We start from the raw sequence: 14246 nt of genomic DNA on the forward strand, positions 1-14246 counted from the left end.
GAGAAGAAGACATGAACTCTTACAGAAAAATTACTGACAGCAAATGATTGGTAACATTAAACATATCCAAAGCTTTGTTAAGTGCAGGAGGGAGAAAAAAGAGCAGATTATTAAAAAGTGGCAAAAATAATTTTGTAGATCTTATCTGAGCAAGGATTAAATTCACAAAAAAGGAAGCAATCAGAGCCAACAGCAGAAGGCAGAGGTAGCTATTACTTCCTGTCTGGTAGTTACAGCTGAGGTATTGCTTCCTGTCTGGGTAGTTACCGCTGAGGTATTGCTTCCTGTCTGGGTAGTTACCTCTGAGGTATTGCTTCCTGTCTGGGTAGTTACAGCTGAGGTATTGCTTCCTGTCTGGATAGTTATTTCTGAAGGTCTACCATCTGACACCTTGTGAGGCTTAGCTGAAGTCCTTCTTCCAGGTATCAGAAGTGTCTTCTGATAAATCATTGACAGCTGAGACACAGACACATGACGTAGCTGTATCTAGGACCTCCTCTAGTCCAGATTCCCCTGTTCTGTATGATTTCTGCTAAGCCTGACTCTTATGACTCTTTGGAATATTTTGATGGCATGAAAATTGTCAAAGTCCAGTGATCACAGTGGCAGCTGAATTGAATTCCGACAGTTCAGCAGAGCATGGTCCTCGCAAGGGCAATGGTTTTCTTTCAAGTCTGAACACCTGAATGAGATGGTGGTTGGTCCAACTCCTTTATTTCCTATTTTTCACTAGATAACTTCTGCAGTTTCTGCACCTGTACCACTATACGTTTTCCCAATGAATTATTTTCTATTAAATTAATTCATTGATGATTCATTTTGAAATTAATGATCTTTGCCTAATTATGCTACTGATAACCAGTTACCACAGTCATGAGAGTTAAAACACAAATACCTAAATACTCTTTATATAATATGAATATTTTTATATGAACATTAAACATTTATTTATATGAACATTAAAAATTTCAAAGCATACTTAGAATCTATACAGATAGAATATCAGAACAATTCAATTTGTATTTCCCTGTTAGTTAATGTTGAAATTTTATAAGTTTTTTTTTATTTTAATCATTTGTATTTCTTTTAGGTGCCTTTGAAGTTGAGAGAAATCTTTTATCTTTTTTTTTTTTTTTTTTTTTTTTTTTTTTGAGACAGGGTTTCTCTGTATAACCCTGGCTATCCTGGAACTTACTCTGTAGACCAGGCTGGCCTAGAACTCAGAAATCTGCCTGCCTCTGCCTAGCAAATGCTGGGATTAAAGGCATGTGCCACCACTGCCCAGTGAGAGGAATCCTTTTTTTATTTGTGAGTGTGATTTTTGTCTTGTTTTTTCTACCCTACCACCCTTCCCCCCTTCTTTCATTTCCTTTCTTTCCTTCTTTCCTTCTTTCCTTCTTTCCTTCTTTCTTTCTTTCTTTCTTTTCTTCTTTCTCTCTCTCTATTTTCTGTAGCTGATAATTAATTCCAGGTCTTTGCATGTTCTAAGCAATCACTCTTATTCTGAAAGAAATTCCCAAGTTTATATTTCTTCTTTTAAAAACTATTTGATCATATCCAAAATCCGTTTTTATTAGTTTGTTTTCTTAATTTTTTATTCTATGCATGTTCCTGACATTAGTCCTCCATTAGTGGTAAAGATTTTCTCCTATTCTGTATGCCTCCTCCTCACTGGAATAAATGTTTTTATTGATGGATGCAGCTTTTAAGTTCCCTGAAGTCTTACTTGTCAATGTGAGTGAAAGGAGTCTAACTAAGAAAATACTTACATATGCCTATATGTTCTGCCCTCCCATGATCATTGAGGTTTATCTATCTTCTAGTGTCTTCACACCTTTGCAAAGACCTTTCAACATCTTGGCTTAGATTTTTGTTTATTTTGTTTTGTCTGCTAATTTTTTGTTGAAAGTTTTGAGAATGAGATTGTCTCAGTTTTTTTTCTCAGCACTTTTTTTTTTATTGGTTTGTAGTTAGGCTGCAGATTTCAAAGAGGCCTAATCCACAGGAGCAAACTCAAGCCTGGCACTTTAAAGCTGGCCAAGAATCCATAGTGGAGAAAGCCATAGCCCAGGGAAGAACGCACTATTACTATTTTGCTAAATAGACATGATACCAAACTACCTTCTAAATACTTTATATTTAAAAACCTAGACTGAGTCAGCTCTCAGCCTTCTTTAGAGATGCGGCCTTTTGCAGCGGTTAGAGGTTAATACAGAAACCCACATGTGGTCAAAAGGCAGAGAATAAGTAGGCTTGGCTTCTTCAGTCCTAAGTGGGACATTCCCCTCATTCCAGGAAACATTCTGGAAAGGGAGATCAAAAGATTTTAAAACCCAGAGAGTAAGAATGAATAGTTTAAAATACTGTCTTCTGTACATTACATTTTTTTTTCTTTTTTTCGCACACACACGTTCACAACTGTGGCGGTAAAGATCAAGATACTCAATATTCAACTACGGATGGGAGTCCAAATAAAGCCCCATTTCTAGGTGAGAATCTTCTGTCAATGATGACTGTTGCAGGAAGGAGAGTCAGTTTACTCCAATGGGGTAGTCCTTGGTAGTCTGTCAATCCTTCAGATCATTCTATGCCCATCTGTGTATTGATCTTAATAACTGAACTCAGTCAGTAAAACAGAATAAAAGGACAGCACCTGCGAGGAGTAGAGGGGTGACCTGGCACCTTGAGGGGACAGTTGGGAAGTAATACAATTTTTTCACTTTTATTTTAGCAATGTATAAATACATCCATAGACAGTTTATTTATGCATGTATCACATATCACAATTGTATTTGTGTATTTGACTATTTCATTTTTATTTTTAAGATGAACGAAACTAATTTGTCTATTAACAAGAATGCAGAACACTACAAAATCTCTGTTATTTGTAGTATTAGTTTCTAAGCCAATACAAATAAAGAACATTGTGATTTTTATTTTTAGCAATATTAAAATGGAGGCCAAGAGTGGATATAAAGTGAGGCTGAAGAAGTCAGGAGAGGACAGAAAAACACATCAGACATGAAAAATGGAAACAATACTGAGAAGAACGAGAGAGGAGTTGAATTCATTGAAACACAGCTTTTTAAAAAATGTCCCAATGATATCCAGTGACTTGTATGTTAATTGAAAATAAGTAAGTAAAATGGTTTTATTAAATGTCTGACTAAAAGTGAAACTCTGTTTTGATATGATTAACATGGGTCAGGATCAACATAGGTTTCGAAATACCTAATAGTGTAACACTGTGTGGACTGACACCCGATGTTTGCTGATTCTACAACCACAATCTTAAGTTCGGTATCTTGTAACCCTAATTCCTCACAGAGGTCATGTGACCTTCAAACTGGCTATGATGGTTAGAAGTAGCAAACAGGACTGAGTTCAAAGACATTGTATTATTAAGGAAATGATAGGACACCTATAATCTATCTGCATATTACTTAACATTCTTAAAATTTAATATTAATTTACCATTTGTTGAATGAAAACAGCTATATTAAAATGCCAGTGTAAGATATACCCAACTTGTCCTAAATGGCAAAAGGAAGCCAAAAAATCATTCTACCATTTTAGCCCCTTAGGCATTGGTGTGTTTGTCCCTCTTAACATCACGGTGAAAAAAACATTCCTAGAATATATAACAACTATAGTGAAAGTGAGCCAGCTCTTAGCAATGTCTGTACATATGTGTGCCTTTATTATATGTGAATATATAAAATATCTATATACAAAGGGCACAGACTAGAGCCATGATGATTGTAATTTTAAATTGTATTAGATAATTTATTTCTACAAATGATTTTGCTTTCTTGAAACATATTTTACTGAGACTAATGCATACCAATTTGATCATAACAGAAATATGTTTATTTGGAAGGAACTCAAAGCAAAAAAATCTCTCGGATGTTTTCTTTCCAGAAGTACAGAATGTGGAAAAAATATATGCATACATGGAATTCTGGAAAGCCATACTGACTCAACACGAGTAAGTACTCAAAGGGTGGAGATACAAATTCTAAAATTCTATCATGAGGAAATAACAGAAGCTGAGGTCAGCCAGCTTCCAGGGAGAAATTTGGCCAAGAAGCTGTAAAACTCTGAGGGCAGAGTTTAACCTTTCTGAAGCTCCCTGACATCATCTGTGAGTAAGGAGCTGGGTCCACACAGTTTCAGCTTGCATCCAGTTCTCAAGGTCTATGAAGTCATGTTTCTCAGCAATTTTCCCTGGAAACAGAAGTTGGCAAAGAGATAGAGTATGCGTTCCTCCAAGGCAAGCACAAAGTTTATTACTGAAGTATTGCTCAACAGTTTGCACACTTTGTATGTCAGCTGACCACATGTGAGTGAATGAGCCCATCAAGTGACACTTTCCATATTTATTCAACTCTGAGAATATGACCTGTTGCTTATGAAGTACCTTTTGCATAACCTTTAATTCATAAGTGCTGTCACTTACAAGAGCATATCTCAGTGACATGTTCTAATTATAGACAGAAAACATGGGGTTTAGAAAATGTAGTGTGAGCAAAACTGTAAAACAGGCTTTTAGTACAAACACAGCTGGTTCTAGTGCAATTATCTTTTCTCTGATAATGGATGGGGCTTGCTAACATTTGATGGAAGCTCATTGTAGAGTGAAGTGAAGCTATTTAGTTATACAATTATTTAATTATATAAGGAGCTGTGCTGAATATGATGAAGCTCTGTAATGCACTTAATTCTCAAACATTCCCATGACAGAGGTGCATATTAAAGCACTCTTTTCTAGATGAAGAATCTGAAAAACAGACATTTGTGAGAGTTTACACAATTACAAGGAGCAGATATGGGAAAACACTGAAGAAGGATTTCTAGAGATGCTGGATCAGGACTCGCTAAAGATGAAAAAGGCATTATGACAACCTACTGCTTTATGGCTGTATTCCTGAATTAGGTGTGAGGGGAGTAACAATAAGAAGTCTGATGAAATATCATATAAATTACTCTACTTATGCATAGTGGAAACAATTCTTCACTTTCTGCATGTTTAAAAATGACGCAAGTGATTTTTTTTTATGTGATTGATATAGCTTCCAGTTATCTTTGGGAAATATTATTTATAGTAATTATAGAGATTAGTGTTAAAGATGATTTTAAATATTAGCTGTGATTACATATAAACTATCAGGGTGAGTTTTAGAAAATAAGTTGTATTTTGTGGTGATACTATTTTCCCATGTATGAATAACCATAGAAAAATTTTCCTTTATCACATTAATTCACAAAGAAACCAAAAAATAATTTGGATACTTAGAAAAGAATGCTAAAAACGGTACATTTTAAAAGTCCTAATCTTAGTGCCAATGCTTGTTTTATATAAGTCAAAAAAGTGAAAAACAGTAATATGTATCAATAGTGGGAATATGAAGCTTCTCTTTCAAGAGAAAAAAATTAAGATATTTGAGTCCTAGTCTAGGAGAATTTCTGTTTTACTTAGCTTCATGAGACAGGAGAATTACCTCCTGTCTACAGCTTAGTATATAGGCCAGAATAATGATATTCTTTCCTTCTTTTATTAAATACATATTTTCTCTGTGATGTCTATGGTGGATAAAAGTTAGAAAAATACTCTGGATTCTATGCTCTATATTTTTCTTCCTTTTTTTTACTGGATATTTTTTTATTTGTATATCAAATGTTATCCCCTTTCTGCCCCCACTCCCCCAACCCCCATCCCATCTCCCTTCCACTGCTTCTATGAGGGTGTTCTCTCACCCACCCACCTACTTGATCCTCCCTACTCTTGCATTCCCCTAACCTGAGGCATGGTACCCTCCTAGGATCAAGGAACTCTTCTCCCATTGATGCCCCACAAGGCCATCCTCTGTTATATATATGGATGAAGCCACGGGTACCTCCATGTGTACTCTTTGGTTGGTGGTTTAATCCGTGGAGCTCTGGTTGTTCTGGTTAGTTAATGTTGTTCTTCCTATGGTGTTGCAAACTCCTTCAGCTCCTTCAGTCATTTCTGACTCCTCCATTAGGGACCTGATGCTCAGTCCAATGGTTGGCTGTCAGTGTCTGCCTCTGTATTTGTCAGGCTCTGTCAGAACCTCTCAGGAGACAGCTCTATCAGGCTCCTATCAACATGCATTTCTTGGCATCCACAATAGTGTCTGCGTTTGGTGACTGTATATGGGATGGATCCCCAGGAGGGGCATTTTCTGAATAGCCTTTCCTTCAGTCTCTGTTCCACACTTTGTCTCCGTATTTGGGAAATGCAAATCAAAACAACTCTGAGATTCTACCTCACACCAGTCAAAGTGGCTAAGATCAAAAACTCAGGAAACAGCAGATGTAGAAAAAGAACACTCATCCATTGATGGTTGGTTGGAAATGTAAGTTGGTACAAGCACTGTGGAAATCAGTTTGGTCTTTCCTCAGAAAATTGGACATAGTTTTACCTGAGGACCCAGCTTTATCACTCCTGGGCTTATACCCAGAAGATGCACCAACATGTAATAAGGATACATGCTCCACCATGTTCATAGCAGCCTTATTTATAATAGACAGAAGCTAGAAAGAACCCAGATGTCCTTCAACAGAGAAATGGATACAGAAAATGTGGTACGCCTACACAATGGAGTACTACTCAGCTATTAAAAAAATGCCTTCATGAAATTCACAGGCAAATGGATGGAACTAGAAATTATCACCCTAAATAAGGTAACCCAGTCACAAAAGAACACACATGGTATGCACTCACTGATAAGTGGATTTTTTTCTTCTTAATTTTGAAGTTACTAAGAAGTATCTTAAGAGTTTTTCTTTTCTTTTTGCTTTTTAAATATTCTAATCAGACTTTTTGAATTTTTTTCCAGACATTGCCTCCCTCCTTTTCTACCCTCACACAGTTATTTATCCCATTCTTATTCCATCTATCTCTAAGAGGATGACCCCCCACCCCCACCTACCAGGCCTCCCCATTCCCTGGGGCCTCAACTCTCACATGGGCTAGACACTTCATCTTCCACTGAGGCCAGACCCAGAAGTCTTCTGCTATATATGTATCAGGGCCTTGGAACAGCTCCTGTATGGTGCCTGGTTGGTAGCTCAGTGACTGAGAGATCTCAGGATTCCTGTTAGTTGAGACTGTTGGTCTTCCTATGGGGTCACCCTCCCCCTTAACTTCTTCCAGCCTTTCCATAATACAACCACAGGAGTCCCTATGGTTGGGTGTACCTATCTGCATATGTCTCAGTCAGTGACTTGGTGGTCCTCTCAGAAGAACGCCAATGCTAAGCTCCTATCTGTAAGCAAATCATAGAATCAGTAATAGTTTCAGGTCTTGGAGCCTCCCTTTGAGATGGATCTCAAGATGGGCCTGTCTTGGACCACCTTTAATTCAGTCTCTTCTCCATTTTTGTCTTTATAGTTCTTTTAGACAGGAACAATTCTAGGTCAGAAATTTTGACCATGGGCTCAGGGCAATCCTTACCATAATATATAAGCAAACATACTTTATGACTTTCAAGACAAAAGATTCTGAATCTTCAAATTGCTACATGCCCTTATCAGGAAAAAGGGACCAAAGCTATCTCCTTTCATAAAATGAGGACATAGTTAAGGGCTAAAGCTGTAAAGTAGATCCTCAATAGACACTGGCTTTGATATGACATTATTCTTAGACTTCTCAGCCTGGAAATTTGTAAGAAATAGTATTTTCTTATTTTGCCTTAAGGAGTCATATTGTGCTGTAGATGTCTAAACAGACAAAGGCATGGATTACCAACAGGTGAAGTCAATCAGTCTGACTCTGTGTGAAAATGTCTAATAAGACAAGTTAAATACAAACATTATATTCATTATGTTTGGCTCCTGGTTTGAGTAATATCAATCATAGATGGCTGGACTCAATTGTTTTGGGTCTGTGGGGAAGCAGAACATTGTAGGAAAAACATGCAGAATAAACTGTTCTTCCCATAGCAAAGTAAAGCAAGAGAGGGAAGCTGAGAAAAAAATATAGCCTTTAGGTGTATTCCCCCATATTCTTACTTCTCTAACTAGGCCCTGCCTTCTAATTGTTTCACCACTTCTCAATCGTCTGTTACATCGTCTCTGCCTCTCTCTCTTCTCTTCTCTCTTTCTATCATATTCTCTCTCTCTCTCTCTCTCTCTCTCTTTTTCTCTAATTCATTTACTTTACACATACACACATTATGTCTCACTGAAGAAAACTGATTTTGTATATCTGACAACTTTATTAGAAATACAAACTGAACAAATCCTCCAAGAAGTACCTTTTGTGTATGAGACACTCAGTGAATTATATCTGAATTAGTCAGTGCGACCAAACAGGTATGACATTGTTCTAAAATTATTGCTTCATAATTGTCAGGAGGTGGAATTGAATAATACACATTGGAAATAGAGAATGACTTGTGTGTGCTATATGCTGCCATCTTCCATCTAGCAAAGCAGATGGGTTGCTTTACGTTCTTCATATTCTCTAGGTTGAAGGGTTAACAGTATGGTGCATTTCACCAGACCATTGCTTAAAGGAAATCTGGAAGCTCTGAATACTAGAAAAGTGAAAACTCTGTATTCCAACAAAACAACAGAAAAGTTTTCAATGGAGATAAAGAAGGGCATATGGTCGCAATGTCTTAAAGACAATACACATGAGAATGAGAAAAAGATTACACAAATTAGTTGTAGCACAGTGTGGTAGAAGAATATTTGTTGCCAATGTCAAAGACAGCAGCTACCAAATGAATCTTGCTGTCAAGGTCACATATCTGCTTAGAGTAAGAGTTCCATGTCTTACACATGACTCACTTACTTAGGATTCTCTAAAACTGACTTCCTTTCTGCTCAAGACTGCAATGATCCTGTCATTTGTCTGAGAGTCAAGAGCAGGTGTTCAGCTGCTTGAACTAAAGTCACCCTGCTAGCAAGTATTCCAGTCCACTATTTGTCACACCAATAATCCTCCACAGAGCTAAGTTTATGTTAACACAGCTGGGCATCTTTTTCTGGCTCCTTCAATCACGCAGACAGGCTTTCACAATGATATTCTAGAGCAGTATAACTCCCCATCACTGATCTGGATCTTCTTGCTTTGCAGGGAGAGTTGCCTCTTTAGAGAATGAACTCTGGTGTACATTTCATCCCAAAGAATTTAAGAAGGATGTCTGATTGTTTTAAATGACTTAATTGTATTGATAATAAAAAATACAATAGGACTGAGGTTTAGTTTTTCTTTCTTCACCTCACTAAATTTACTTTGCATCCTGACTTGTTAAATTCTTTGAAAGAATGTTGTCACAAGTGAAGTGTGTGTACACTCTTCAAGGTTCTTAACAAGTCAATAATTTGCCTCTTATAAAAAAAATGAACTAGGCAATTCAGACTAGGGATACTAAAAGAAAAACATTCTATTGAAAATTTTCTATGCAGATATATGGTATTATTCTTATCAAATTTATTTCAAAGAATTTTTACATGAGGACATTTGAATCTAATTTTGACTACTAAGAATCTAATTTCTACCTAAAAGATATAATTAAATAAAATCCTATTATATAAAAGAATGCAGCTATCCTGTAGAGAGTCTTTTGATAATACTCTTTTTTTTTTTAATACATCCAACTCTTTTCAACAGATGGGTACCTTTAATTTTTACTTCTCTGAGTTTTACTCATGACTTCCAATGTATGAAACTTCCAATTTATGGAAAACTGACAAATTTTTTTGGAAAAAAATTGTCCACTAATTCAATGACTATTTGTTGTGGGCAAATGCTTATTATGACTCCAGCCAGGCTCTATTTGAAAACCAAACGAACAAAAATCCCTAAAACTTGATTAACAAATCTAATTTTATAATCTCATTCCATAGGTGATTTGGGGTGGGTCTGAAGAAACATGCTTCAAAGTATGTGGATATAGCCCTCATTTCACCCATACATCAAAAATTTCTAGAAGATGATCAACCATGTATAAAAAACTTCCATGAATGACTTTTGAGAGCAGAGGACTTTCTGTTATGAGTTCCTATAAAACCATCAGAATGAGAAACATCATTAGTTTTGTTTATCATTCTAAAAATACAACACACATTATCGACAAGTTACAATAATTTTAAGGGGAAAATATCAGCACACATAAATTAATCATAATCAGAAGCTTCCTAATTGGATGTAAGAACCATTCTATGCCTGCTGCTGGGAAACCTAATTATTCAGTCATGTCTACTGTAGGATAATCTACAACCACTAATTTACTAAAACAATATAATTTCTAACAACAATCTATAAACAATTATTCTTATAAACACACATAAATTTAGTTTTCACTCCTCATCAAGGAAACTTCTCTTTGCAACAGATAGAAACTACTACCAAAGACAACAACCATTCAAATTAAGAATTATGCAGTCCAGTCCCAGTGGATATATCTATGAAAAAATCTTGCAATTGACACAAGAACGTTTTAGAATAGGGGATAAAGACTGTAAGAGCCAGAGGATCAGGGAATGTGCTGTGAGACTGTGTCTTCCCTTAATCTCATAAGTTACATCATAAAGTTTCACAAATGTGACTATCTAAATATGACAACACCAATAGTCATGCCAAAGTATATGGGGAAAAGACAAGGACTCAAATTACCATAAAATACTATAGGCAGTTGAGGAAAGATGGTAGTGGGACAGGTGGGTCTCTCCAGAGAGGAACACAACTTGTTACCCCTGTAGGAAGGCAGCTGTAAAAACATATATACAAGTCACATTATATTAATTCAATAGGTTGTATTTGGTAATATAAATGTATATACAAATATATGTAATAAGAATTGATAAAAAAAGAAGGCATAGATTTTAACGAGATTGGGGAAGGTTATATGGGAGGGTTTGGAGACAGGAAAGGGAAGGAAGAAATGCTATAATTATATTATAATCTCAAAAATAAAATAAAAATAAAAACAACTGTTGTACTTGCAATATATGTTTTACTCTTTTAAGATATATGCAAATTTATTCTTTCAGCATCTTTGTTTTGGTAGTAGCATAAATATTCAAATGCAGGAAAGTCAACTAAACTAAATAAAAAGGAATTAAGATATGTATATAAACTGGTATTACTTAAAATTATAGTTTCCTAGTGAGAAATTAAGCACGAAACAGATGTTGCTGTGATGCAGTAATTACTGCAGTCAAGGGCATACTCTTTCAGTTCAACAAACCCTTTATACATTTATCACTAAGGATTTATATTTATATTTATTTTTACCACATATCCAAGTATCTGGAAAAGAATCTATCTGTTGATTCTGAACCAAATGTGTAAGGATCTTTTAAGTAAATACCTTTAGGAAGAGAATAGTGATTTCAACTATGCCATAATATAGGAATTCTAAGAGTTACTGCAGCATGTATATGTCTCCTCAAATACTTCTTCATAAACAATATAGATAGTAGATGATAGATAGGTAGATGGATAGGTAGATAGATAGATAGATAGATAGAATAAAAATAAATGCCTTTAGAATAGGTTAAACATATGAAATATGAGTTCACCTCATGAAAATAAAAACACTATTTTCCAATTTGGTTGAGTATAGGCTTTTGTAGTAGGATCTGATGAATTTTTGAATTTCTTCAGTTTCTGTTGTTATATCTCCCTTTACATTTCTTATTTTGTTCATTTGGATACTTTCTCTGTGCCCTCTGGTTAGTTAGTCTAAGGGTTTATCTATCTTGTTGATTTTCTCAAAGAACCAGCTCCTGGTTTTATTGATTCTTTGCATAATTCTTTTTGTTTCTAATTGGTTTATTTCAGCCCTGAGTTTATTTCCTGCTGTCTACTCCACTTGGGTGTATTTGCTTCTTTTTGTTCTAGAGCTTTTAGATGTGCTGTCAAATTCCTGCTATATGATCTCTCCAATTTCTTTTTGGAGGCACTCAGAGCTATGAGTTTTCCTTTTAGCACTGCTTTCGTTGTATCTGATAAGTTTGAGTATATTGTACCTTCATTTTCATTAAATTCTAAAAAGTCTTTAATTTCTTTCTTTATTTCTTCCTTGACCAACCTAAGACTCTCTGCCAGAGCCTGACAAATACAGAGGAGAAAGCCTGACAAATACAAGTCAACTATTGGACTGAGCTCAGTGGTCCCCACTGGAGGATAAAGAGAAGTGACTGAAGGAGCTGAGAGGGTTTGAAGCCCCATGGAGGAAGCAACAACATCAACAGGCCAGATCCCCCAGAGTTCCCAGGGACTGGACCACCAACCAAAGAACACACATGGAACAACCCATAGTGCTGGCCACATATGTGGCAGAAGATGGCCTTCTTGGACAATCAGAGGGAGGAGAGGCCCTTGGGCTTGAGGATATTCAATGCCCCAGTGAAGGGTAATGCCAGGGGGGGAGGATGAGAGTGGGTAGGTGGGGGACCACCCTCATAGAGGCAGGGGGAGGGAGAATAGGATAGGGAGTTTCTGAAGGGGAGACCTGGAAAGGGGAAAACATTTGATATTTAAATAAAGATAATATCCAAGAAAAAAAGAAAGGAAAATCACGTCAGAAAAAAATTCTCATAAAATTATTTAATGGCTAGGAAGATTACAAACAGAAAATATTTTAAAATAAAATGACAAAGTTACCTGTAATCTACTTCCCAGTATCTATTGATTAAGCCATTCTAAGTTATTTTGGTTCAATAAGAAACATTTATAGTGCTTACCCTCTTACTCTTAACTTCTTGTATTTACTCTCACCTCTTGCTCTCTCTCTCCCCTTCCCTTTCCCCTCTCTCCACATGGCCATAGCTGGCTTCTACTTTTCTTTTCTTTTCTTTTTTTTTTAAATAAATCCCTGCTACCTCCCTCTCTCCTTCTTCCTCCATCTCCTCCTTCCTTTCATATTTTGAGGCAGTCTTGTTCTTAGTCCAAACTGGTCTTGAACTCACAGGAATCCTCTTGCCTCAGGTGCCAAGTGCTATGATTTTAGACATGTACCACTATGTGACTGGAGTTTCTTTATATATTTCTGCTTAATTGTATTTGTTACAACTAGCAGGAAACACTTTTTTTATTAGATATTTTCTTTATTTACATGTAAATTTCTCCATTCCCATTTTCCCCTCCAAAAAACAAAGAAACAAACAAAAACAACAAAAACAAACCCCTGTTGCCTCCCTTCTTAAGAGGGGGAACCAAATACCCAAGAAAGGAGTTGCAGAGATTAACTATGGAGCAGGGACCGAAGGAAGGGCAAGCCAGCCTAAATATAGCTATCTCCTGAGAGGCTCTGACAGTACCTGAATAATAAAGATGTAGAGGCTCACAGCCATCCATTGAACTGAGTACAGGGTCCACAGTGAAGGAGTTAGAGAAAGGACCAATGGAGCTGAGGGGTTTGCAGCACCTTAGGACAAACAACAATATGAACTAACTAGTACCCTCAGAGCTCCCAGGGTCTCAACCACCAACCAAGGACCACACATGGAGGGGTCTGATTGTTTAGGCAGCATGTGTATAGTAGAGGATTGCAATTTGATCATCAATAGGAGGAGAGGAGCTCAGTCCTGTGAAAGTTTTGTGCCCCAATGTAGGGGAATGCCAGTGCCAATAAGTGGGAGAGGGTGGGGGTGGCAGGCATGGGGAGGGGTGTGGCTTCTACTTTTCTAATCTCCTCTCCTCTCTCTCTCTCTCTCTCTCTCTCTCTCTCTCTCTTTCTCTTTCCTACAATAAAACGTCTTAAGATAAAAAAAAATATAGTATGTTAAAGAATTAGTTCATGCCTCTTTAGTTCCCTCCACTCATTAATGTTTATGAACATTTACTGCCCTAATGTTTTAAAGTAGCCTTTCTATTGCTGAGACAAATAGCTGTGATACACAAGTTAAAACAATGTCATCTTTTGATAGGTTTCACTCCGTGCTTAGATAGGCTGGTTTTTTCCAGGTGATGATATGGGAGAACATCATGGAGCAAGGGCATGACAGAGCAAAATTAATGTCTTGTATTGGCCAAGAAGCAGAGACAGAAACACAATAAAGGATACCTGTCAATAAGAAATTGCAACATGAATCAAGTGAGAGACATTGTCTTCCCTATTTCCAAACTACCCACATTGCTTGAGAAACAAGTTTAACAAACAAACCTTCAGGGAATACTTTAGCTTCAAAGTACAACCACAAATTAAGCTCACAATATTATGTTAATGTACACTTTAAAGCTTTTAAGGTATGAAATTAAAAAA

The 14246-nt window shown here is 36.5% G+C and overlaps 1 long non-coding RNA gene across 2 annotated transcripts; it reads left to right on the plus strand.

Moving 5' to 3' along the window:
• Window positions 1-383: 383 nt before the first annotated feature.
• LOC116097408 lies at window positions 384-12317 on the plus strand. 2 transcript variants are annotated; one of them, XR_004121408.1, is made up of 4 exons: window positions 384-422; window positions 2944-3136; window positions 3922-3988; window positions 12077-12317. It is a non-coding gene; the product is annotated as an uncharacterized LOC116097408 (long non-coding RNA). The 2 variants fall into 2 exon arrangements; XR_004121407.1 differs by lacking the exon at window positions 384-422 and adding an exon at window positions 2402-2489.
• The last annotated feature ends 1929 nt before the right edge of the window (window positions 12318-14246 follow it).

This window comes from Mastomys coucha, unplaced genomic scaffold (assembly GCF_008632895.1).
Source record: "Mastomys coucha isolate ucsf_1 unplaced genomic scaffold, UCSF_Mcou_1 pScaffold19, whole genome shotgun sequence".
In the NCBI taxonomy this organism is placed as follows: Eukaryota; Metazoa; Chordata; class Mammalia; order Rodentia; family Muridae; genus Mastomys; species Mastomys coucha.